Source organism: Manacus candei, unplaced genomic scaffold (genome assembly GCF_025592945.1).
Source record: "Manacus candei isolate 608988 ecotype Guabito, Panama unplaced genomic scaffold, ASM2559294v1 h1tg000041l, whole genome shotgun sequence".
Lineage (NCBI taxonomy): Eukaryota > Metazoa > Chordata > Aves > Passeriformes > Pipridae > Manacus > Manacus candei.
Genome location: NW_026138089.1, coordinates 6,112,214 through 6,138,637, shown reverse-complemented (window position 1 = coordinate 6,138,637; position 26,424 = coordinate 6,112,214). Strand labels below are relative to the sequence as shown.

At 42.6% G+C, this 26,424-nt stretch overlaps 1 protein-coding gene across 2 annotated transcripts in view; it reads left to right on the top strand.

Annotated features, from left to right (window-relative positions):
• NHS (NHS actin remodeling regulator) overlaps nucleotides 1-26,424 on the top strand; it is a 254,573-nt gene that overhangs the window by 126,499 nt on the left and 101,650 nt on the right. The window lies entirely within an intron of this gene.

Sequence of the window (26,424 nt, the reverse complement as noted above, 5' to 3'; positions counted from 1 at the left end):
CTGAGATTCCTCTTTTAGCTGCTAATTCTTTATACTTCATTACAGACAAAAGTTACCCGTGGAAGCCTTCAAGGCACAGTATTTTTTTCATTTCTGGTCTGGTGTTCTTTTTCTTCCTTATTTTCTCTAACAAATAAACCCCAAATCCCTAATTGTATTGATTTGATGATATGTCTGGACAATTATGTCACTAGTGATGTCACTGATATGTACAGATATATAAATGCATAAAACATGCTTTTCTGGCAAATTCAAAGACTTGCCCTGAGGAGTGTGCTGTGTAGATTGAAACAGCTAAAGGATGTATCACTTCAAGAAGCATTGAACCTAAACAACCTGGTGATGGAGAGATAAAATTAATATGCATCTTGTTTAGCTTGCACTGGGCTTACTGAATTTCCCATCTGTTTTGTTCATAGAATCATGGAATGTTTCAGATTGGAAGGGACTTGAAGGTCATCTAGTCCCAGCCCTCCCTGCCATGTGTAGGGACACCTCCCACTAGATCAGGTTGCTCAAGGCCTTATCTAACCTGGCCTTGAACGCTTCCAGGGTTGGGGCATCTACAATTTCTCTGGGCAACCTCCGGTATCTCACCAAACTCACAGTAAAGAATTTCTTCCTAATATTTAGCCTAAATTTCCCCTTTTTCTGTTTACAGCCATTACTCCTTGTCCTGTCACTACAGTTCCTGATGAAAAATCCCTCTCTGGCTTCCCTGTAGGCCCCTTAAGATACGGGAAGGTTCTTACGAGGTCTCCACGAAGCCTTCTCTTCTCCAGAGAATACTGGAGAGAGAGAAATGAAATTACATAGTCGTACACACCAAGCTGAAGAGTTCATCTAAACTCTGGATGGAGGGTTGTCATCCTCAGTGTATTGTCTCATTTTTTCCCCAGGCTCTTTGTCCATCTTTGGGTGCCATTTGGGCTCAGAGGCTGGGTGAGTTTGGCCACCTTCGTTCATTGATATTCCCTGCCCATACTTGTAGTGAATCAATGGTTGGACTTGATGATCTCGGAGGTCCTTTCCAACCTGGTAGATTCTATGATTGTTTTCCTATGGGAACAGAAGAGCATCTCTGCCCCATTTGAAGTTTCCTTTCCTGTATCAGCTATTAGACTGGGGTTAAGCCAAGCAACACAAGAGTCCCTGTGCTCTGCTATAACCCATAGGGTTCCATCCCGTTGGCCCAGATGGTTTCCTGTCATCTACCAGTGCAAATTCTTCCAGTCTTCATGCAGAAGCTTTCCTTAGCCTAACTGAATTATGGTATGTTATTTTCAGACTGTTTTTCCAACTTGAATTGTATTCCTGTCCTCTGGGGCATGGGCAGCCTCCTCCAGCATGGAAGAGATCCTGCTTTCCTGCCCCCCCCCCCCCCCCCCCGTTTTAAGCAAGGATTAATGCTTACCCTTTTCAAGACTCTGAGCCTTCAGCCATCTACAAGTTCTCAGAGATGACCACTAATGAGCCTGTTAATAATTGCTTCTGTTACTTCTCTAAGTACTTTTGGATTAATTTCCTCAGACTTGTGATTTAAGAGCATCTGTCCATTAAAGTACTTTCTAACCTGGTCTTTCCATGGCCCAAGCTGAGGTCATTCCCCTTGTAGGTAGTAGTTGTTTTAGAAACATTATTGCTACTGACTCTTTTTTGGTAAACATTAATGAAAGGAAGACATTGAATACTTTTAACAGGTTCGTCCCTCTTCAGACACGAACTTGTCTCCAAAAGGGGAGGCTGCCCTGAGACCCATGGCTGGCAGCGGGCAAGGTCTCAGGTAAGTCTTTCAAGCAGGTTTTTCACTGCAAATAAGCCTTGCAATTAAGTGCTCTGGCCCATCTGACAGGATGGGCACTGTGATGTGTACCCCATTCCCCTTCTCACATGGCTGGTGTTCTCAGAGCAGGAGCACAGAGCAGGTCTCGCTTTCCACTTGCTTCCCACTTTCTGTGCAGACTGTTTGTTCAGGTGGTGCTGGATGATCATTATCAGACCTCACACTAAAAAAACCTGTGAGTTTCTGTGCTTTGAATTAAAAGAGTGATGACACGACAGATTAACTTTTTCCTACTTCACCCCCTGCGTGCACTTATGCTCTTTTCCACAACCTCCGTCTATTAACAATAATAATAACAACAGAAAACAAAGCAAATTCATGGCACATGCAGGAAACTGCTCACAAGTCGCAGACTCAGTGTTATTTTTTATGTTGTGCTTGCCAAAAACAACATGAGTCTGCCTCAGGGATGTGAAACCATCTCAAATTTATTAGAAATGAGTATTTTCTGTGGCCCATCCCTCCTCTTCCCCTACCATTTTGATAACCAGTCGGTCCATTAAAGCTTTCTTTCAGGTAGAGAAACACAAAGTCCTGTTTCTGTGTGGTCCTTGCTGAGTTGGGAACGCGGGTGTTTGAAGGACAGACCCTGGCCAATATGATGTCTAACATGGCCACAGCTTTGTACAAACTGGGGAGAACATAGAGTGTTGGAGCTGCAAGTTTTTTCTGGGCTATTTTCAGCACTGTGCCTGCTCTCACTGTGGCATTTTAAACATGGCAGGTGGATTTTCTTTGCCAATGGAGAATTAGAGAGTAGAATTTCCTAGGAAGTGCATGGTGGCATTAACAGGCAAATTTATCACTTCACTCTTTGATGGCAATAGGTGTTTCATGAAGCCCATCACAGGAGTCAGAATTCTTGCCAGCAGATGGGCTGCATCAGTTTTGCCAACACCTGTCATTCAAGGACCAGAAATTTACCACAGTTATTGTTTACCTTTTACAAAACAATTTCCTTTCAGATTTCTTAGCTTTATTTGGTAAGAGCTTTTTTCTGCAACCAAGAAGGCTAAACCCAGTTTGTTTTCCTTCACATATACTGCTGACAGTCACTTAAATCACCTGACTCCAGGAAATGGCGTTTTAAGAAAATCATCAGCGTATAAGTGGGCATGTGTTCACACTTGCACCATTTAATAGCCAAGGCCTGGAGTATCGATGCATAGGTGTCCATTTGTCACCATAAATAAAGTCAGCTTTGCTATAAAAGTTGTTTGCTATAAAATGATGTACAACAGCTAATCAAATGAAATCTCTTGGTTACATGTAGGTAGAGCCCTGGTCCTGGTCTTACACATTTTGCCGCAACTTTGTGCAACACACTTAGTGCTGAATGTTCCTATTTTACATTAACGTTATTTAGACACTGTTCCTTCTAACATGTTGGCTGTCAAAGATTTCTTCTAGCTTTTTAGACACCTGGAGTTGCAAACAATTTTTGGAAAGTGCATACAGTGTCTGAAAAAAATAGAAGCTAAATGAAAGAAATATCCTGATACATTATGAATTATTCAAGCCAATATTGTGAATATTTAGTGTCTGATTTTTGAAAAAAAAATTAAAAGTTGTTAACAGTTTCCCCATTCACAGCATTGGGATGATTAGTGAAACTCACTTGACTTGAGAAATTAGTGAGTTTTACTGACTGAATTTGTCCTAAGGGAAAAGCACAGTAGACCCAATATGATTTATTAACAGAGTGGTCATCCTGTATCTCAGAAGAAGAGCAGCTGTCAGACTGCAAAAATGTGGGGTTTGCACTTTGTCATTTATCTTTAAAATCCCATTATTCTGAGTAGTTTCATTCTTGGTCGCTCTTTTCACTTCAGTATGAACATAGTTGCCACTTACCGGACCCACTGTGAAGATGCCTTGTGAAGTTCTGAAAATAGTGAGTGGACTTAGGCTGCAAAAGCCCTTGTGTGGATCTCTGTCAGCTCCTGATGTGGGAGAATGGAAGTGGGGGCACAGTGAAAAGAGGGGTGTGCTTTTCAGAGGAGTGGCTGCCTCGTCACCTAACAGGAACTCAAAGCCTGGAACAGCAGTGCACTGCTCCCAGAGTGGCCAGCTTTCCTAAGCTCTCCTCATGCACTGGTGGCCAGAAGAAAAATGGAAGCATCCCCTTCTGTGACAGACAGCATGAGCTTCAACTCAAAGTTCAGGAGGACACAAATTTTAGGTATTTATACAATTCGTTACAAATATATAAAATGCAGTGTTTAAAAAAAAAAGTGCACACACATAGGTTTGAGCATGGAGATGACCTGTGTCATTTTGCCACTTTTACGTCAGACCAACATTTTTGGGAGCCATAATCAGGACAGGCTGGTGTTTTTGCCATCTGTGCTGGCTGGAAAATAAATGTTTTTGTGAGCATAGGGTTTGGGTGGGTTTTGTTCCACAAAGACTTCTTGAAGTAAGATAGGTATGACAGTGATTTGTGTCAACTCACAAGTAACTGATGCAGGTACATAAAATTCAAGATCTGACAGGATAGGGAAAGGTTGCTGAACCTGGCAGAACTGGAGGCTGGAGTTCTTTATTCAGACTGAGTGTGAACTCAAAATACAGTATGCGGATTTTTATTACAATGATGATGCAAGCTGTAGACATCTATAGACGTATGTGTGAGAGAGGATAAGGTAGGTTTCTGTGAAACACATTACATTTGGGACTTCTGGATGTGGATCTGAACCCTTTTAGGTTGGGCTCACCCTATTTCAGTCATTCTACCTTTGATCAGTCCTTGTCATTACTGAAACATGCCTATCTGAAGCATGCTCTCTGTTAATCCTGACTCAGAGATCTGGCTTCCTGGGCAAAGGAGTGCCCCTTTTAGTCCTTTTGATCCCCGTTTAGCAGTGGAGATGATCCCTTGACAGGGTTAGTGGACTGTTGTGGCTGCCCAGCTGACTCTTTGAGGGAGCTGTTGGGCCATGTGGACAAGCCTCATTCATCCCACAGGCTTCTGTATTTAGTTACCCATGCACAAGACGAAGAAGCGGTTCGGTAATGGGTACCAGATGGGGGTTTATGTGTTTAAACAAAGACACATTCTGTGCAATCAGAAACAACTGAGTGGCCGTTTATATATTAAACCCCAATTTAACAGCAGCACTTGCTCACTGACCTAGAAGAAACAGGGCAGAGGGCCCTTGGTGTTGCCCTGATCAAATGATTCCCCATCACCCCTGCTTCTGACAGGGTAGCATGTGGTCATAAGGAGAGGATGTATGTTGGAGCGTCACTTTCACAGCTTGTGGAAAGCCTCCCTTTAAAGCAACATGCACATGGTCATTATTCATTAGTTTTAGAGTCAAGCTACCTTGTTGGCCACCGTTGTCATGTTCTCATATGTGTGAGACTATTCCTTAGACTGCAGGAGGGAATGTTATGATGTTAATTCCCACTGTGGGTCTCTGCTGCAGAGCGTAGGTGTGTGTTTTAAACCAAACCCTTGGCAGTACATAAGTGGTTGCTATGGATCCTGCCGTAGAAGACAGGATGAGTTTGGCTATAGCTGAGCACCATTCATTTATATTTTTGCAAACTGAGTTGATTGAATGAATGGAAGATCTATCCTGCGTTACTGGGTGAATGTTGAATACAAAAAAAGAAACTGTCAGCTTCTCCAGAATCTATAACATCACCTTCTTGCGTATACGTATCTTGTTTGACTGCATGTATTGATATGTTTTACCGTTTGACACATTATACAAATTAAAAAAAAATCAAGAGAATGGTAAATTCCTACACTTAATCTCTCAAAATCCAAAAAATAGCATTTAACCTGAACTCTGTCCATTTGGATTATGGTAAAATAAACTTCCTCACATGTTATTCTCAAATAATATAACCTGTCAGCACATGTATCAGTCAGCAAAGATAGTGTATTCTTTAAAAAAACAGTTCTGTCAGTAGGAATTGAACATGCTCATCACTTTGCAGGAATATATCTTCTCCTTTCATGAGTGGAAGCCAGTTTTTGTTCCCCTAAATGCCCCCAAAGCACCTAAGCATTTCTAAAAGGCAAAAGAAGGAAAAAAGACCATGCCCTTGCTGGCATGCTAAAACTTGCTTAGCTTGAAAGGGAGTCACCAGAAGGCCACAGGAAGGTCCCAGCTCTTCCATGCTTCTTCATCAGTAGAGCAGTTTCCTTCAGACCAGGTAGAGGCACTTTGCCCTTCCAGTGGTTTGTGTCTTATTTGTCTTTATAGGGTTTATCACCCAAGATTTTGTACATATGGCTACAGTATAAAAGTACTTTCTCCACTGTAACTGTATCAGACCACAGTGATTTGTTTCATCTGCTCAACCTGACTCTCAGTATTTTGCAGCATTTGTGTTGGAGAAGAGATGAAACAGATAGACTTCCTTGATGGCTCACACGATGGATGTTAGCTTCTGTCTTGATTGTGTTAAGCGGAGATGTTTCTCTGTTTCCTCAGGGATCGTAAAGAAATGGAGGGAAAGGATGCTCATTACTGAAGTGCATGTGTATTGGTGCCAGAACTGTGGTTCCCAGGCACCAACATGTGTAGGAGGAATAAGGAGAAAATATTCCTTTGAAATAAGTCCTTTCCGAGGGAAGGAAAAGGAAAACCCCACTCAGTCTGTATCCGTTAACTGTATGGGGCAAGCTATATATATGAGTGTGGTTATAACTGACTATGTGCTATTGTGTACTGGGGTTGGGCAAACCAGAGAAAACAAAACTACAGTATTAGCAGGATAGTCTTCCTGGAACTGTGTTACAGAGACAAGGTGCTGGAATAAATAAACCACTGGTGGAGCATCTCACCTAGATGTCAGTGTCCCCAGTTGAGACCTTTATGATCCTGAAAAACATGTGGGTAGCACTTTCCTGTGCCCCTTTTCTGTGCTTTGTTTTTTCAACATCATGTCTGAGGCAAGACCAAGTGCACCAGTTATGCCATCTTTTGAGAGAGACAGAGGTTAGGATATTTCTGGTCCAGCAAAAAGCAGCAAGTCTTAGTTTCCTGTTTCCTCAGCAGTGGAAACCTTTGCTTTCTTTTGTGCTTCTTGCTATCTTTTTTTTTTCCCCCGAAAATTATTCTTCTACTTCAGGAGTTCTTACTGTAGCTACCTACAAATGAACTAAAAATCCCTTTTCTTTCATGGACCAAGAGCCTTGTGAGTCCAGCACTTGCAGCTGGGATACTGCTGCAAATCCTGTAATATTTGACGAATGTCTGTGTGCTCCAGCTTGTGCATTTATGTGACAAAGTTAGACTTTCAGCTTTTAATGCAGAAATACAGACCATGTACGTTGCAGCCCTTCAGAATGCAGATGAAATGCAGAACCTACAATGCTTTCCAATCCCCAGTTTTCCGGCAGCATAGTTAAAACACTTGCAATACTGTCATTCCTATCTGCTGGACCATTTGCCACTCCCTGTTGCAAATTGACACTCTAACGAGTGTAGACTTCGTATTTTTGTGTGTGCTCACGCTCTTCATCTGACTCACAGCCATAGAGGGAGTTGGCCATGAGCAAACTGTCCCTCCCCAGCGCGAGTCTCTCTGTGGGTCCAGAAACGTACATGCATTGCCCAGGCTGTCACTACTGTCTTTTCAAGACTGGTGGATGCCAGCTGACTTCTTGAATCCCTAGTGTTGTTGCAATGTCAGGAGACTATTTTGTAGAGACCCTGGAACTGAGCTTGAGCAGAGCCCCCTTGTTTGTGTTGCTTTTACAGGCAGTGATGGCATCTGTAGAAACCTCAGATCTCCCCAACTGTTTCCTTTCCTTCTCTGAGGACTGGGTAAAGAGCTGAGTTTGACCCTTCGCAGAAGTGGGTGGCATTCCAAATGGGATTTTGCAGAGAGTAGATAAGAGGTTTGAAATCCCATCCACTTCACTCCCAGGATGCCAGAGCCACTCCAAGGCTGAAACACAACCCACAAGCAAACATCACGCCTGGGTGAGCTCTGTCTCAAGGTTAGTTGAAGACCACAGTGAGCTTTTCCCCACGAAGGGAGGTCTGTTTAAAACCAAACAACTTTTTGGATCACTTATGAATTAGGATCATTTGGAAGGGGGCAGTGTAATAACAGGGTAGAACAACTTGTCAGCTCTGCAATTAACATCAATACATGTTACTTAGCTCTCTTTATAGATATATAAACACATTTCAAACAGCCAAGTCATTAGAAAAATCATGACTCCTATACATACAGCATAAAGATTCCAGGCTGTTGAGCGCTGCTCACCATTATTTTATAAAAACAAAAGTCTTAATTATGCTGCCAATGACAACAGCATCATTAGCAGCCAGATGTTTTTCCCTTAAATTAAAACACACACAGAATAGATTGTTTGGGGGCTTATCTGAAACAGAGGTACACCTAATGAAGTTGGCATTGAAACATAAGGCTCTCTACGTGTCAGGATGACATTGCAAAGCCTTTTAAGACTTCTGCAAACCTGGCATCCCAGTCACACGCTGTCCATAGCTGTTTCTCAGCCTTGCTTGGAATAACGGAGTCATCTGAAAGACAGGAATCTTATGTCATCTCCCAGGATACCTCCACAGCAGTGCAATAATCCAGAGCCAGGGCATAGGGCTGATGATTTTCACATTATCACTGTGGCGTTACACTGTTGGTATATGTTCATTAGTTCGGTATCAGCTAGCACCAGGGTATCCTGGTCTGGGTCTGGGGTTGTTATACACTGTCCTAGGCCTTGGGGCAAACTGCTCATCGTGAGCAGCTGTCCCCAGCATTTCTGGACATCAGGAAATCCTGGAAGACATACACAGAACACAGAGAGTGATGCTGGGTACTTCTACCTCCACATGCAGGACATTTTCCAACTGCCTCTTCCAAATCTGCCAATACCATCACGTGGATATTTGCGGGAGGGAGGATGGTTTTAGCTCTTTCCAGAGCCTAGTAGTGGACCCACAAAACATGGAAGATGGATCTTTGTCATGCAGCTGGTGGTCGAGCTGCCAGAAAGCAGGTGCAAGGTCCATCCTTTCTGCCTCCTCTCCATTCCTGAAGGAGGTTGCTCCTCTGCGCAGTATGTTTCTTGCCCAAAAGTGCCGTGTCACAGTCCCAGAGACAAGCTGCCCCCACATTCTTCTACCCATCCCTGTCGCAAGGGGCCACACCTCCCTCCAAAGCCACCCTCTCTGGGTTGCTGTTGTGGCACAAGGCAAGGGAGGGGAGCCAAAACATGGCTAGTGGGGCCCTGGCAGGGCTGTGCACTGTCACAGGTGTGGAGGGGCTGACTGGGGGCTGCTGGTATGGGTGGACAAGGGTGCATGCTCTCTTTTCCCTGATTTATCACTCCTGGAACAATGGCCACAGTTGCTGTGCTGGAGGAGCTGGTATCTTGATTAACAGAGCAGACAAGAAGCAAGCGACAGTCCCCCTGGCCCCTCTCCCTGCATCTCTCCAGCTTTTGCTTACCCAGAAGATTAGGGATGACTGTGTTCTCTGGCTGTGCCGTCCCTGTCCCCCAGGTCAGACCCACATTGCACAGCCAGAGCTGTCCCATGCCCTGCTGAGCAGGGGACCCTTGCCCATGCCATGGTATGGTGGCAGATTATTTGCACCAACTCCATTTCTCCTCTGTTTTTTCTGTCAAAAGCAACTGTTTGCTTGTCTGCACTGGCTCTTGCATGTCCCAAACTGCAGAGTAAGGCTGTAGAGAATAATTTTTGTGTCTGCTTCTTGTGGTGCAGCCTATTTTTTGTATGTACATTACAGCACTTGCAATTTGAATATTTATCTTTACGCCATTTCCGCATAAGAAATGGTATTTCTCCTGGTCTTCTCACTTAAGCCTGTCACTGGATCGTTTTGCTATTTACCAAATTTCTTCTATTTTGACAACATCTTTCTGACATTGCACAATCCATGTGAAAATTGTAAGTATCCCTCCCTGCTTCTTGCTAGGATGTCTTTTAACACTCAGCCTCCTTTTTCATGCTGCCATATCAAAATATTTACAACCCATGTTTTCCCATCATCAGATTGTATGTTTTTGAATTCAGTTTCAAAATTAAGGGCAGGGAAAATTATGATCATTTCCACATTAGTCACTCCATCCAGTTTCTTTGGAGTGATGAGTGAATCAACGCCCATTCTGACTTACTGTAGGGGTAAGTATGTGTAATTTGAGCGATTTTTGGTTGCTTGATAAAAGTGTTTGCTGCTGTGCTGCAATGCAAAATGCCAGGATGTGTGAGGAAATACTTGCAGCAGGCACATGCTTCTTGCCTTTGGTCGCTGCCAGTTTCAGTTTTGCAATGCCAAGTTTGATGACAGCCTGCCTTAGGATGTAAATGGGCTTGGTAAAAGGACCTGGTAGACAGTTTCCAATGCACCATCTCTGCATCATGTAGAGCTGCATGTTGAAGACTGGATTTATTTTGCATTCCCCTGTACTGTTTGCCAAGGTGTGGCTCAGTGAGAGGATGGGATATGTCAGCAGCAAATGCCACAATTCATGCCTGCTGAGGAAGGGGTCCCCTTGTTTGCCAGCCATGAGTGTGGCAGGGGCGTGGATTCCAGCTGTCCTTGGTGCAACCAGGGCTGGCAGTCACAGATGTGGGATATCCAGGGAGCATGGTGGCACCCCCAGGACAGGCGCTGCCATCAGAATGCTTGACTCTGTTCAGAGCAAGCCTAGAAGTGAGAAAATTTTGAGTCTTGGCATGAGTTACAACTTGTATGGCAACAAAAGATAAGCTCACTGGAGTAGATGGGCCAAAAATGAAAATAAATTTCACTGGGTGTTTCAGTGCTGTCAGATTGGTTCACTCCCTGCTTTGCCCTTGGGCACAGCTCTGCTCTTCACCCATGCTGTAGGCATAAGTGTTTGCATTCAGAGCTCCAGTCATACACAAGCCAAATATTTCTCTTGGCAGGGAACTCTCTGGACCCCACATTGAGAGCAGTCATGAACCAGCACACATCGTTTGGCCCTGGGGTGAGGGTTGACTCATGCCATGGAGAATTGACTAGGACTGAACTTGCCACTGATCACCAAGGCTTCTTGCGCAAGGCTGGTGCACAACAGCATCACTGAAGACGTTAATAATTTGGCATGACTTTGTTGCAGCAGGTCTGCTGAAGCAATGGGTTCATTATTCAGTCGCCAGCCTGAAAGCTGTGGCTGCTGCTCTGCTGGTACTTGCTCGTCTGCTTTCTGGGAGAAAGCCTCTTCCAGTGACTGATGATCCAGACAAAGCAGATGAGTCAGGCTGATTTTATGTTTATGTTCCAGGTAGAACAAGGGGCTGAAACCATGCCAAATTAGCAGCCCTGGTTCTTGAGAGAGGTTGCAAAAGAGTTGGACTTTAAGGCATGGCTTTCATATCTGAGGGGTTTTCTAATGACTTCTTAACTAATTGACTTGACTTTGGCGGGGAGACAGCTAGTGGCTGAAAAGGATTAAAACTGTTAGAAACCAACAGCTTTGAAGTGGCTGAAACCCTATTAAAATTTGGATGGCAGATTTCTTTCTAGTAGTGTTTTTTAACCACTACAACCTGGTAGGGTAAGCTCTTCATGCAAAACTCTATGGAGAAAAAAGGAAAGTCTAGGTAAGTGAAGCAGAGTCTCACATCTGCTGCCACTCAGTTATTTGATAGCTGTTGGATACCATGTGTAACCCACGTATCCTACAGATTTTGTTTTCAAGAGAGACTATTCTGTGTTATGGGAATATTTTCCTTTTATCATATTTCTGATCTGACATAGCATGACTCCGCTGCGGTGCAACTAAATACTATATCATTTTCCGTGGCCAAATGAAGCTTGCTTGGAGAAACAATCTGCTGTAGAAATTACTCCAATTAGGACTTTCTGCAGCAAGCAAATGGTGATCCAATTCTGCAAGGCTCTAAGCAAGACTGTGGCAGATGATAGCCTTTAAGTGGAGGTTAAAGAGATTTTCCAAAAGAATGATTTTATCTTAGAATATGCTGATTTTCTTAGATGTAAAACATCATATGGAAACATGCTGCTTTCAGCTGATTTTCTGTCAATCTCCCCAAGCTCCAACGTGACCTTGCCTGTCCGGCAGTTTCAAAACTTTCCTACCAGCCAGGTTTCCTCAGAAACCTTGCAGGCTTACTGCCAGCTTACCTCGCCAGTGACTTAGAAAACTGCCTGAAAGATGGCATCAAAGTAAGTACTGCAGGGGCTTTTGGGGTCCTCAGCTCAAGGAAATCCCCACGGGATACTCTACCCCAAGGAAATGCACCTTATGGTTTCCAGACTCCCAAGCCAGCTGGCTCCACTGGCATCTTCATTGTCACTATGGAAGGAGCCTTGCTGTCAGACCCAGCCTTTCAACCCGGTCTCCAAGGGCTCTGAAGCTTCCTTCTTGGCTTGGGTCTCCCCCACAGTTCATGGTCTGGAAGTCCTATGTCCATGGTCATTGTGTGGTTTCCGCTATGGTGCTGCCAGAGCTGTGACTTTCCAAAGTCCTTAGTGCTCAAGCAGTTAGCTTGGCTGTTGCTGGAAATCTGGAAGACATGCTGTGCATCATGAATGAAGTTATTCTGGATTTTAGTCCCCTGAAAATGTCTGTCATTTGTCTTTTTGCCCATGTTAAAATGTGAAAAAGGCCTTAGGCTGTCCAAAAGTGATCATGGAGCACGTATTTGGTTTCTCAGGCCAATCCACTATTCAGTCTGGGTTCAGCAAGTACGTGCAGGAGCACAATTTTAAGTTCTGCTGAGGCAAGTCAGTGTATCCACTAACCTAAAACCAGGCTTGTGCTCAACACTGCCCTGAACTGGGCCCATGGTAGTAAAGTGTGTTTTCTACAGATCACAGAGTGGGTCATAGTTTCCTCGGGGGCATTTCAAACCAAGATCTGATGGCTAATGAAAGGCAAATTGTATTACTCTAATTTACATGGGCACTCAGCTGCAGACCTCTGACACATGTTCAAGGAGATCATGTCTGGAACTACTTTTAATCAATCATAACTCCTGCTGGCATGAATCTGTAACAGGAACAACTTAATTAATTCAGTGCAAATGAACTTTACAGCTACCACATAATGAGAACAGACATTATATAGCTATTCTCCGTGTAGCTGTGTAGCCTCCCATGTAAAAGCATCATCAGGTCTACACAATGCACTAGGTGCTTGTGTACAGTCATAATTTTAGTCAACCAGAAAATGACCGTGGTCTGGTCTGTGCTGAGCGTGTGTCTGTATCTCAGTACCACATATGCATATTTTATGTAGTTCTACATCATAACTATAGATTAAAACCTCTTCTTACTATAAACCAAAAGGAGAAGTTATTCCTATAAATAGGATTGATTTTGTGGTTTCTCATCTTCTTTCACAACACTGTGCACTCTCATTGTGAAAGAAACTTCTGGAAGGCCTCCATAGGTAAGGATCAATGAGTGGTTCTTTGGTAATGGCCTTATATATGCATTTTTACGCAATAGTTCTGCCTAATTTTGGCAAGAGAAAGGGAGAGGTTTGGAGGGAGGGAGGGAGAAAGGGAGGGAGGCAGGAAGGAAGGCAGGAAGGCAGGAAGGCAGAAAGGAAGCAAGAAGGCAGGAAGGCAGACAGGAAGGAAGGAAGGAAGGAAGGAAGGAATAACCTAAAAAGCTGAAACTCAGACAGTAAAAAACTCTACCATTTCACCATCATTTTCAGAGTGAATGGAACTGGCACTTACCCATTCCCTTTCCACAGTCCCCATACCATTAACTAACCCAGCTGCCAAGCAGAAAGGGCTTGTGTAGCTTTTCTGGCAGTATTTTTCCAAAGGTTGTTTCCAATCTTTCTATGAATAATCTAGGGATTGTGATAGTGCATTTTCTCGTGCCCTCTCTATGTTAATACCTTACTGGCTTTGGTTGCAGTGCTATAAGAGACTCCTCATAAACACTGGCAGAGCCATTTCTGAGTGGCTCAGACCCCCTTTGGCTCAGAAGCAGAGCTGTTGCTTTCCTTTATGCAGGAAAGGTGTTATTCTGCTCCGATGGGAAAGGGAAGCCTAGGCCTGTCACCATTCTATTCTTGTCAGCCATTTCTCATGGAGCCATTCCTGCTGAATACACAGAGTATTTCTACCAAGAAGGGCTCTTAACAGGTTTGCCAGTGCTTTGTAGGCTCATGGTAATTACGGAGATATCACTCAGTTTTCAGAACATTAGACAAGTCCTCAGCCATATGAGTCCACTTGATTTTAGGGAGTAAAACCTTGTGAAAATTACTTTCAGGGTTTGTGTGTTCCAAGCATAAGGAGGGGTCCATGCTTTTCTGTGATTAATTGCATGTTTATGGTTTTACTGAACAAAACCTGGCTTAAGTTTGCAATATGAAATATGTCTACTGAACAAAAGCATTGAATTAACATGGTCCAATTAAAACTTTAAAAGAAATAATCTTCAGTTAACAAACACCAGATGTATTTGTCAGGGTTATCTCACTGCTATTATATTAATCATTTGTAAGCTATGTTCATTTGAGCACTTATTTGGTAAAGAGTACTATTGCAAGATTGTCTTTCTAAATATTATGCCAAAAATAACTACTTCCCTGATCTTGAAACTGTTAAAATATCAGATTAAAACAGAGAGAGTGAGTTTGGGAAGAAAAGCATACTCGATATTTTTAAATATAAAATGACCATTTAATCTATTAAACAGATTGAATAAGAGAGTTTTTACTGCTTACAAAAGTCAGAAATGTTTGTTGTATAGCATGTTACAGCTTTGTGGGGAAAATTAAGTTACTCATGTGCTAAAGCAGCACACATGTTACAAGTGTAGAACTCATCTGCCAACAGAGAGAATGAGGAATTTTCCAAGAAATGTAGACCATAGCCAAGAAGAACAAATCAAGGGACAAAAAATTCAGAGATTTACTGTAGCCCTTTTGCATCCCAGACATTCATGATATGTGGGTGCAGAGCTGCAATTTCACCTTCCAGGATTTCCATGTCCTCTGATCCTCAAAAGGTACTTCTAGACAAAGAGATGTGTTCACCAAGACATTGATTCCTCCCACCTGACACAAGGTCCTTAATGAGCAGTACATTCACCTGTGGCTTAAGACATCAGCTGCTTTCTGAAGGTGCCTCACATCCAGGAGGGACTAATATGACTGTGTTTCTCATCCCAGCCCAGGAGGTAGATGCCCAACATTAGGTCAGACAAATTTGGACTTAAAACCTCATTTCACAAAATGGGGTTTTCAGTCAGTTGCTGAATGTTTCTTCAAATATGCAGGGTGGCAGTATATGTCAGTGGCTGTCATTTCTTTTGGAGACTGAAGGTCACTTCTGCAGTGGGCCAGTGTGCTTCGATGGGATCTGGTGTGTAGCAATGAGACTCTGAACACACCCTGCCCCAGTCACACCCATCACTTTGGCCACAACTCCTCGGGCCCCCCCACTGCTCTGCTTGGGGGACCTTTGTGGAAACTGTATATAGGAAAAGAGTTTCTTTTTTTTTTTAGTCCAGCTCCATTCTGTTCAACATGGTCACACAGAAGAAAGAAGGGCTATATGTGGGTGTGCACTAGTGTCCGGATTGGATTTATGGCTGGGAGCACATTACCCCGGTAGTTATTTTGTCTTGTAATAGATCTATGTATCAGATCCACAGATAGATAGATCTGTGTTTTGTTTTGTGATCTGTTTTTCCACTTTGGATGAATTTTATCACTATTGCACTGGGCAGTGCTGGGAGGGCAGTGGATCGAGAATGATCAGTCAAAGAGGAAAGTAACCTTTCAAACCGCCATGCTATGTCTGGATTTGAATGCCTTCAAAACCACTACAAGGGAGAGATAATCTGCATGAAATAGGAGCCATTTGAAAAGACAAGGTTCTCTGGGAAGCTGGAAATTATGTGGGAAAAAATAGAGATTCAAACCTGAATTGTTTCTGGAGTGATATTGGGAAATGAAAACTACAAGGTCTCTGTGATCAGAGAAGACACATTCTTGGGTTTCCTTATCTTGTGCCATGACAGCAAGGCTGTACAAATCCAGAGCAGACCTCTTCAAGTGACACCTCTTCATGCTCTTAGTTTGGGCTTCATCCCATTTCCAGCAATTTCACTTAACTGCCCATCAGCCTGAAATCTTCTTCAAGGATGATAAATACTAGATTATCTCACCTCCTCAGGAAACTGTTGTAAAGAACAAAAAACAGTGATTGTCTAGAGTGTGCTGGGTCTGTTTTTCCTGTGTATTGTCAAAGTTCCTGCCTGCTGCCACTGCCCCTTGTATGGGTCCTTTACTCTGTTTTGTCCCACTCCCTGGTTCAGGGTACAGATGTCATTTTCCTCATTTCCATCTCTTTTTTCCTTCTGCTCCCCACAGTATTTAGGGCACTATTTTACCCATCTGGACTTTGTCCTTTAAGGGTAAGATGTCAAGAGTTTAAACATTACTTCATGTTTTTACATCATGACAGGGCCTCATGTGAGAGTGTATTTTGGTGATGCATGCCATAGTCACTTAATTCTTTTCCCAGAGTATGAAATTACATTATGTCTCAAGATCGGGAGAAAGGTGCATTGCCTTAGTGGTTAATAGTGATTCCCGCAGGATGGGGGCAAAGGGACTCAGCTCAGGTCACAGGTATTCTCATGCAGCATCTCATTAGCAAGACAAGCCTTCCTTCAACCAAATTCATCAAAAGGCATTTTACACCCTTCTAAGAGGCTAAAAAAATACCTTGGGTGACTCTTGCTTTAAAAATAACCATAGTGCCTTGTGCTGAACCAAAGACCTAGCACACCCAACAGTAGCCTGATTTTGGTGATTGGTTTCTCTTTTTGGTAGAAATGGAGATGTTGAAAATTTTTCTGATCCTGAACAGTGAGTTGAGAGGAAAACCTGGTAGAAAATCCAGGAGAGAAATCGGGGCCCTGAAGTTGGTGGGAGGCTGCTGAATGGGGAGGGGATTTCATCTGAGAAGTCTGGCTTACCTGGACCTCAGCCTTTTCCCAGCCTTCTGTATTTTGTGGTTGTGTTTAAGTAATTTTCTAGTGTAAGCTTATAATAATTTAATTCATCATATTATTAACTGTTATTTTAGATGACTGATGGATTCATTTGAGTTCAGAATGGAGACTGGTGGTGTTCTTTATTCTACGTGGTAGTTTTCCAAAAGGTCATGGACAAATATATTTGTTCCTGATGTTCTCTCCCCTCTCATTTTTCAGGATTCCTAATTGTTTTGCATAAACTGACATTTTTATAAACAACAAATGGCAATGGTAGAAAGCACTGCTGCATGCATTATGGCACAGAGAGAAATACATTCTTTTTCTTTCTGAATGCATGCCAGTTTTAGTGGAAGTCATACATATGCAGGCAAGGAATGGGAAGAGGTGTATTTAGGAGCTCTGTTGAGTCTGTGGGAGTACTTGTGTACATACTTGTCTGCAAAAATATAGAGAGAATGTTGAAAACTGGCAACAGTATCATCTAACAACTCTGTGGTGACTTATATAGTCTTGATTTAACAATTTACTTTAAAAGACACTGTGGGATCCTGTTTTGGGATCCTGTGGGATCTCCATTTATCCATGGCACAGTTTTGTTTCCTCTGTCTTCTCTATAAGCTGCAACATACCAAAGTTAGCATTACCTGGGCTGTTTGTTTTCAAATTATTTTTGAAGTGAATGTAGTGTCAATACAAATTACCAAATGGACAGCAGAGAAACGAAAGTCTTCTGGTTTTTGGTCTCACCGCATTGGCTGTGGTAGTACACGCTGCCCCCTTGTATTCATGCCTAAATGTTGTAAGCTGAGCTGGAGAAGCCACACTTAAATTGCTGTGACAAGTCACAGACTAATAAAGGCATTGGGGACCCTCCCTGTACATCACATGGCACCCTTATGCCCCAGCTCCTTTCTTGTCCCCACACATTAGCTGTGGTTGAGGTTAAGATGGACAGGGACTGCTTACACCTGGTAAAACTATTTCTTACAGACTTCCTACAGGTGGAGGCAGACACCCATTCTTTAGCTCATTTGTGAGTATTTTGATTGTAACAGTGGGAACAGGAATATATTTTTTGCAAAATGAAGGTTATAGTCTCACCAAGTGAAGGAGCTTAGATCTTTGACACACCCCTGTGGTTACCATGGCTAACTCTGATCCTGGTGGTTGCATACTGCTTGCTGTTCTCCTCAGAGATCAGGCCAGAATTGCTCAAGTCTATGAATTATTTAGACCTACTGGATAGTCATATTTTCATTTTGGGAACCAATCTGGTATAAAAAGAGAAAGTGCTCCTGCAGCTCACACTCTGTGAAAGCCAAGTCAAAGGTGACTCCAGGGCAAGTGGTCCGACCTCACTACCTGCTCATTTCTTCTGCTACATTCTTGCTACTTGAGGAGCAATTGAGACTCTAGTTTGACAAAGAAATCGGATAAAACTGTTTGATCAGTTCTTTGACAATCTCATTGTGAGAGCTTACTTCCCTTCAGATGCCAGGGAAGACTTGGTGTCTCTGTACTGCCCCCCTCTTTCTTCTGCTATACTCATTCGTCGTTTCTTCTCCCCATGCTGTAACACCGCTGAACAGGGCTACTGAAAGAACATGTGCTTCAACAGTGGCCTAAAATCCTAGAGTGAGTTTTACTAATCAAAGAGCAACAGAAAAATGTCGAGAATTCAAAAAACCGAAGCCTCAGCAAGAATGTAAAGACTATAAGAATTCACTCTGCCAAGCCATCCTGTACCCAAATCTTGATTTGTTTTTACTTTTCCAAGAGATGTTTCTATTCTTTAGTTGCTTTCAGTTATCCCAAAGGGATCTGTACAGCCTTAAGCAATAAGGCAATGTTAAAAAAGAAAGCAAAACTACTGAGACACCCAACCTCCAGCCAGACTTCTAAGAGATAATTAAAATGCAGTCCTTCTGGATAGACAGGGTGTAAGAACTTTCCAATATCATACCAGTGGAATAAAATCTTCTAGACATACAAGAAACTGTGACAGTGAGTAGCACGTGTGATCTGCTTCCCTTTTTCTGACAACAACTGATATCGGTGGGTTTTTGGCATAGCACAGAGCATGAGATGAACATAGCACAAGTCATTGCATGCAACAGCATTTCCCGTTGGTAGCAACAGTAAAGTCAGTGTTTCACCAAAAGTTCTATATTAGTTTTTCTGGTTTTTTGGGTTTTTTTAGCTCTAAATTGTATCCTCTATTATATTTTGTATTCCCTATTTTTTTTTCCCCCTTCCCCCCACCCCGAACTGAAAGCTTTTATGCTTGTAAAAATAAGTATTAACTGCATAGGATAATGGAAAGCTTCTAATAAAAAAAAAAAATATACATTTTGCAGAGAAATAAAATGCACAGATGAAACCAATTTAAGTAGCAGAATGCTGCTTAGTGACTGTGCCTTCAGCATTGCTGGTTTGTGTGTCTGTAGGTAACCAATTCCTTTTATTCCTCATTACAAGCATAATTGTTCTGATCAGCAAAAAACCTTGTATCTAAAACTAAAAAGTAAAAATAAAGCTTTTAGCTGTGCACATTGTAAGTAATTTAAAAGACCTTTTTAAGAGAATTTTTATTCAGCTGTATTGCATGAATAATAGGAAAATTATTTATAACTTTCTTTTTTTTAATCATTGCTTTTCCCCCTTTTTGGTATATCAAAAGCATAGGCTTCTACTCACATTTTGGTTTTCATTTGCTAAGATTGTTTCATTTTTTTTCTTTTCTTGTTAATGTTGTTTCTGATATTCTGTGCTGCTTCCATGTCATTTTTTTTCTTTTCTTGTTAATGTTGTTTCTGATATTCTGTGCTGTTTCCATGTGCTCCTAAACTTTGTAATTAATTTCTCAGATATATAGATCCATTGGCACATGCAAGTGTTACTCTTAAAAAAACAAGGCCACTTGTGCACAGCATCAAATAGTGTCCATAAAAAGAGTAACCAGGGCCTTGAGTGTGAGCAGGGAAATACAGGTCTGCCCTGTCTCTGGCCAGCTGTGACCAGGTCTCTTCATTTCTTCTTCCCTTTCCACAAGTACCTCACTGGCAGTACAACATGATGCTTTCCTGATGTGACAGAAGTTGAAATCTGCTGCCTTATGAAACATAAGGCAAGCAGGGCCTCACATGATCAATGATGGCACAGGCAACCATCACAGTAGGTTTCAGATTTACTTGGTCCGTTGAAATAAAAGTGTACTTCACAAGGCCAAGAGTGCTGACACAGCAGAACATGACTGTATCAACCTGCTGCTTTTAAGTTCTCAGTTTCCTAAATCATTTCAAGGTGCAGAAACAGCATTCTACCTTGTTTGTTTTTAAACTGGTTCTGTGGGAAGGTCTGGATTTTACAGGAAAATCTGTAGCACCGTGGCACGACAGGGTCAGGGAGCCCAGGTCGTTGCTTGTCCACCTTGGATAAAAGAGACTTGAAGCTGTTTTTGGAAAGGACAACTGCTTTATCAAAATAAGGGAGGCTGTCCTGGACCGCAGGGCCTTTTATGGGAGGCAGGCATGCATCTGATCTGGTTTTCCATCCCTCTGTCAGTCGACAGCAGTGCTTTGCTGCTTGGCACCATTAAATTTCTGGCAGCAGAGACAGAGATAGCTGCAGGTTTCCCTTGAAGTCTGTCCAAGCCCCTTTTGGCCAGACCCATGAGCTACACACAGAGGGATCTCTGGGTCCCTTGGAAACAGAGTAAGCCTGAAACATTCCTACAGAATTTATTAACTTTTTCTACAACTTCACAATTTCTTTAGCGGTTTGGCCCTCCTGGATTTCACACTGCTATCTTTACTGGCTGCTCTGAACTTTTCTAGTTTTGTGGTTAACATTAATAACACAATATAGAAATATCTGGTTTATGTTTGAAGTCTGAAAGTAAATGAAGATGGTATCTGTGGGTACCCACCCCCACGCTGGCACCAGCATATGCTGCTCTTGGGGGGCTGCTCCATCTCTGTCCTGCCCCAGGACCTCGGCACAGACAGATGCTCAAGTGCACGCCTGACTCTGGGCCCTCAGACCGTACACTAACACCACAGCTCTTGGCTTCTTCTCATTCTCATATGAGCTGTAGGGCTTGGTCCTCTCTCACACGGATGAGGGTGTGATAGCTCACATCCCCACGGTGTTTGCAGAACAGGATTCCCACCTGCCTGGCACGGAGGGGAGCTCACCTCCTTTCACACACAAACCTGGGCCACCCCTCTCTCATGGTGTGGGCAGTGGTGTGAGCTCTTGCTTGGGACACGCTTTGTGCTCTGAGCTGTGAACACAGTATTCTCTCGCATTACCTTCACTGCTGCTTTTTTTGCTTATTGCTCTTTCTTGCTGTCTGACTAAATGGGACATGTTTGCTCCTTGTCAGTAGAAGAGAACACTGACCACAGAAGGAGCGAGTTTATCAGGGAATGTATCTAAGTCCTCAGAGTCCAGATGATGAGAAAGTGCATAGAAATATATCAGCTCCACACTTTCCTTTCTATTTCCCGTTACAAATATTTATCAGTTTGTCTTCCCCTGAATACTGAAGGAAATATAAAAGATGCTTTTTAGCTAAAAAAGTAGCAGTCTTGCAATTTTTCAGCATAAGCCAGATTTATGAAAATTATAATTATAGTATTAAGTTCTGTCATTCTAGTCCTATATTAACTCTGCAGGAAAAATTGTATCCAAGAAACTCATAGGAAACTGACACTAAACTGTGAATCCCCATTCATTTCAAAGAGTAGCAAATCTGTACATATATTGTATCCTGAAGAGACATTGGTTTCTGCAGTAGTTTCTCTCCTAGAGCACTGATGAACCTTAGGAACACTGATTTTTTTCCAGAAAGGAAAATAAAATTAAGTCAAATCTTTGCAACAAACCCACTGCAAATTGGGATCAAGTCATGTATGTCCTCCAATGATGTTTTGAACCTCACATTGTAATGGTCTATCTGCTCTGGCCCTTGTGAACCAATCCTCTCCCCGAAAGGCAATGTTTTGATTTAATGGTCAAACAATGAGTTGAAGAGGGCAAAGGGTTCCTTGACGCCAGTGAGATAAATGGGAGGCAATATGCATCAAGGGAGGTCCTGCAGTGATTTACAGTGGACAGCAATTGTTAATAGGCCAAGATTAGCTTTCTACTTCTCCAATAAATGTGTCGGGTTGGAATGCAAGTGTCCAGCCCCAGTGTCAGCCTTATGGCCCAAGGAACTTATGCTATTGAAAGCACAACAGCTTTCTCAGCCCACTTGTGTTGGCTGCCTAACTTTTTCCTTGATCAGTCTCTTCCCTTGATGACCCTTCTGAGGCTTGTTATTTTCTGTGCTGTCTCCATTCTGATGTCCTTGCATTGGCTGCACCGAGGCCAGAAGGTTTGTGGCGGAGAGAAATATTTGTAAGAGGGCTATGCAACAGCTTTTGTGTCTGCAAGCAAAGGCCAGGGAACGACACAGCTTGGAGCTGTCTTCAGGTGGTGTGTGTGCGTGCGTTTTTGTGTGTGAATGCTATTGTTTGCTTAATTTGAATAAGAAATTACCACAACTGTTTGTGAAAATGTTTGCCTACCAGGCAGCACAGATTATGCTGAGAGTCAGACTCCTTGTTTTTCTCTACTTCTTTTGAGAAGGAGGTAAAATGCTTCAAAATCTTTCAGCAGTGTTCTATTTTTCATGGTCCAACGGCCTGTGATGCTATTTATTATAGTGTGATACTGCTTTCAGGTAGGGGATGTGAATTTGTTTTGTGTCCCCAGTGTCCTCCTGTACCCTGTCAGTGGCTGCACCTGCTGAAGAGGCAATATCCTTGAAATTGAAACTCCTCCCATGTCTGGGCTTCTTTTGCTACTGGATTCCCAGCTGATTAAGGCTGGTATCAGTGGAGATAGGGCTTGTTGAGCCAGACCTGGTACATTAGCAGGATGTGGGAAGTATAAGGGAAGAAGAAAAGATGGAAACGTATCAGAGAAGGAAAATTTTTTCTAGAATTTCACCAGTAAGGTGAGAGCAGAGAGACTCAGAACAACAGCAGCAAAAGTAAGCTAAGGTAAAGTAGATGCTTTAGGAAGTTCAATCAGGAAACAAAAGTGCTGTAAAAGCGTCATGGATGTGACTTGTTCCCAAGCACAGTGTCACAACTAGTTGTCTGGGCTGGTTCCCACATACCACTGACAACTCCACCTGCCCATCCAAGCTCTGCCCATGTGCAATCTATTGTAAAGGCTTCCTGGTGAGGTCTGTCTTTGTCTAGAGACTGAAAACAGGAAAATGTGAATAATCCCCCAAAACAAAACTTTACAAAAACACTTCACTGCATTCCACAGCTTTCCCATTTGAGAGCAGGTAAGGGGGAGGATGGAGCACATGTACCAGATGGCAGGTGCACTGCTGGTGTGTTGTTAAAGTGAGTTCAGATCTTCTGCTGATGGGACAGGACTGAGAGTTGTGGGAAGTGAGGTAATGCAGAAAAGATGTGAAAGCCAATACTTTTGATGATAGATGTTTGTCTTTCTGCACAAGTAAAAGCTCTGTATTTGACTGTCTTTAGAGTTTTGATATTTGGGGGAAGAGATGTTTTCCTGTGGGGAGGAGGAGCAGATGAATTTGACAGCTGCTTAAAGTGGAGCATGCATTAATTTTTAAAATGTTTCATAATTCATTATTTTTAGTCTATTTTTAAAAAAAATGTTGTGCCCACAGATACACTGAAGTTGTGTTGATCACAGATGGCAAATTACCAGAAAACAAAATCTAGTGTATCTTATTTCCTGAAACTCATTGATAACTGTGTCACTGAAATGGAGGCTGGGAGAAGGGAAGGGGGAAAAATATAAAAATACTGTTAAACTTATTAATGAGATGGGATTTTATGATGAAGAAAATTCACCGGTTATGAAGGAGGGAACACAAGCTTCATTTTCATGTTCATCTATTCACTACATAAAATTGTTTAGGAGAGCTTGTCAATGGTGACAGCAGAGAACCTTTATTGTTCTCTCCACGTCCATGTATCCCCCTGCCTTGTCACAACCCAAGCACTACATTCCTGCATGCTCTCCCTTTGCTGTTTCCTCTGAGGAGGCTGGGTTTTCCTGCCAGAAGGAAAAAGGAGATTCCCTGCCTCGAATGCATTTGTGCTCAGAAATGACCATGCTGAGCAGACATGTGCCTCTGTAGGCACAATTCATTCAGAAATATTGTTCTGAATCATGATTTTTAAAAAGTGTTTACTCCCATCCTTGGTGCAGCTCAGCAGTGACTCAAGCAGGATTCTGCTTGCAGCAGAGTCACTGTGGTTCTGGGAGATCTCTTGGAAGATGACTGATAATTAAGCAAAACCCAGAGAGAGAGGGAACCTCTCCTTTCCTCCTGAGGAATTTTCTAGGCTTCAGTGTACGCTTGCTGGTACTGCAATGCCCTGAGGACATGCAGTATCTAGGAGTTAATGTGGAGTTGTATGGATTAATAACTCTTCAGTTTTCTAATGTGGCAATGTGAAAAAAATAAATCCTTAATGGGGATTATTGTCTTGGTTGTGTAAATATGTAGTTAGCTATACTTAAAATGCATTTTATCAGCCTCTTTGGAATCATTGCATTCTCTCATGTAAATATGTATTTAGGGCATTTTTAAAATGCAGGTTTTTGCCCTGATTATGTAAATATGCTTGTATGCTAAAAATGGCAATTTCTCCTTCACCCCCCCCATGCCCCCCTTTTTTCTTCTTTAGAATATGTAAGTGAATTTCATGATTAAGAAAGTGAGGAAGTCCTAATACAGAATGGCTAAGAATATTTAGGGCAGGTCCTATGCAGCCTTTCTCAAAGAGCCTGTCAGTCCCCCTAATCTGGCTATCTCTGCATTCCAGTCCTTGTTTTTTGCTGAGCCCGTTCATTAAGACTGTCAAAACTACCAGACTGGAAATTACTAGGCTGGCATTTTGGGCACAATCGACACATTTTCTGTACCTCATGAACTGGAATACAAAGCTTTCTTTATAGAAATATAATGTTCTGCTAATGACGGTACAGATAGTAACCATAAATTTCATTCCTTTACATCAGAGAGAACTTGGATTCCTTTATCTTGTCTTGACTCCTATTAATCCTTTTTTTTCAATATTATCCTGAGTCAGTTCATTCCACTGATTAGTCGTATTAGTCAAATTGCAAGAATAAAAGGAGCCAGTTTTGACACCTTAGTGGAAATAATTTTATTTTTCTTAGCTGTCTAAAAGTACATAAGATGTTCTCTAGAGACAGTGGAAAAAGACTAGTACCTCTGAAGAGTGAGCCAGCCCATCCTAAAACAGGTGGGATGAACTCTGCTGTTTCTCTTGAGTAGGCCAAATCTTTAGGCAGGTGAAATAAATGCTGTCACTTCTGCTCACTCAGTTTTGTGGGACTATAGGGGTGAGGACTCCTCATGGCTGCTACATGGAGAGGATTCCTTTGGTCGTGCACCCAAAGGTCCTGATCTCAGATGACCCAGAGTAGGAATGACATTAGATTACAGTGTGTCTCTCCTGCAGAGTGTCACCTATGTACGCCTGGGTTTCCCTCCTTCCCTCCTTTCCTCCTTCCCAACTTCCTCTCCCCATCTCCCCCCAAACTTGAGAGCTTTCCAATATCTCACCCCAGGATGCAGTGAGAACTTTTCCGGGGTTTTGGGAATTACTCTGAGTCCCACTGTTGACAAGACAGCAGCTGGTTTGAGGCTGGCACTACCCTGCAGACAGGAAGCTGTGTTTGCACAGTGCTGTCTCTACCCCATAATTCTCATGGGATCCATGCTGGAGCAGCACAGGCAGCTCAGCTGCTCTGCCTACAGATGACTGAGTGCACTGTAGTTGCTACACTGGTTGGTGACTATAACTTGCCCTTATGTGAGAAGGACTTTTGGGGTAGCACATCAGCTCCATTTCAATGCTAATCAGGTGAATCACAAGGAAAAAAAGTGAGACATTCGTCCTGTCCATCCCATAGCCTGCTCTATGTGGCTGCATACTTCTGCTGTTGTACTTTGCCTGGTTGCTAATGTGTCATCTCCCCTTTGAATATATGGGGCTAAGGAGGGAGGGAAGAAATTTATGGAAAGAAAAGACAGAATGCAGGAGATTAAGAAATTGTGTATTAAAAAAAAAAAAAAAGGCAAGAACCAAATTCTTTTTTAAAAAAAGAAAACCTACAATAATGTGTTCTTTAGAGAGAGGCTTTGCTGACATGTTTGTTCACTGGGGTTTTCCATCATCATTTCCATGTGGTGCATTCTGATTGCTCAGTTTTGCGGGCTTCTATCCGAGCCTCAGATAGCAAACGTTTAATCTGGGGAACTCCCTTTCTGTTCTCTCCTCTTCCCTATAGTATTGAGTTACCGTACAAGTTATATAAGATTTGGTTTGTGTGGGGAAGGGAAAGGAGGGATTTTGAGCCCTGCAGATCTTTAGCTAGTGTAAATTGTCACAACTTCAGTGACTTCAGCAGAGCTCTCATCCAGTGGCTGAGGAAACTACACCCTTGTTTTGGCTTTCTCTGTTGAAGGCCTGCTGGGAAGCCAAAATTAGCAGCCAGATGAGAGAGAAAGAACAAGAGCA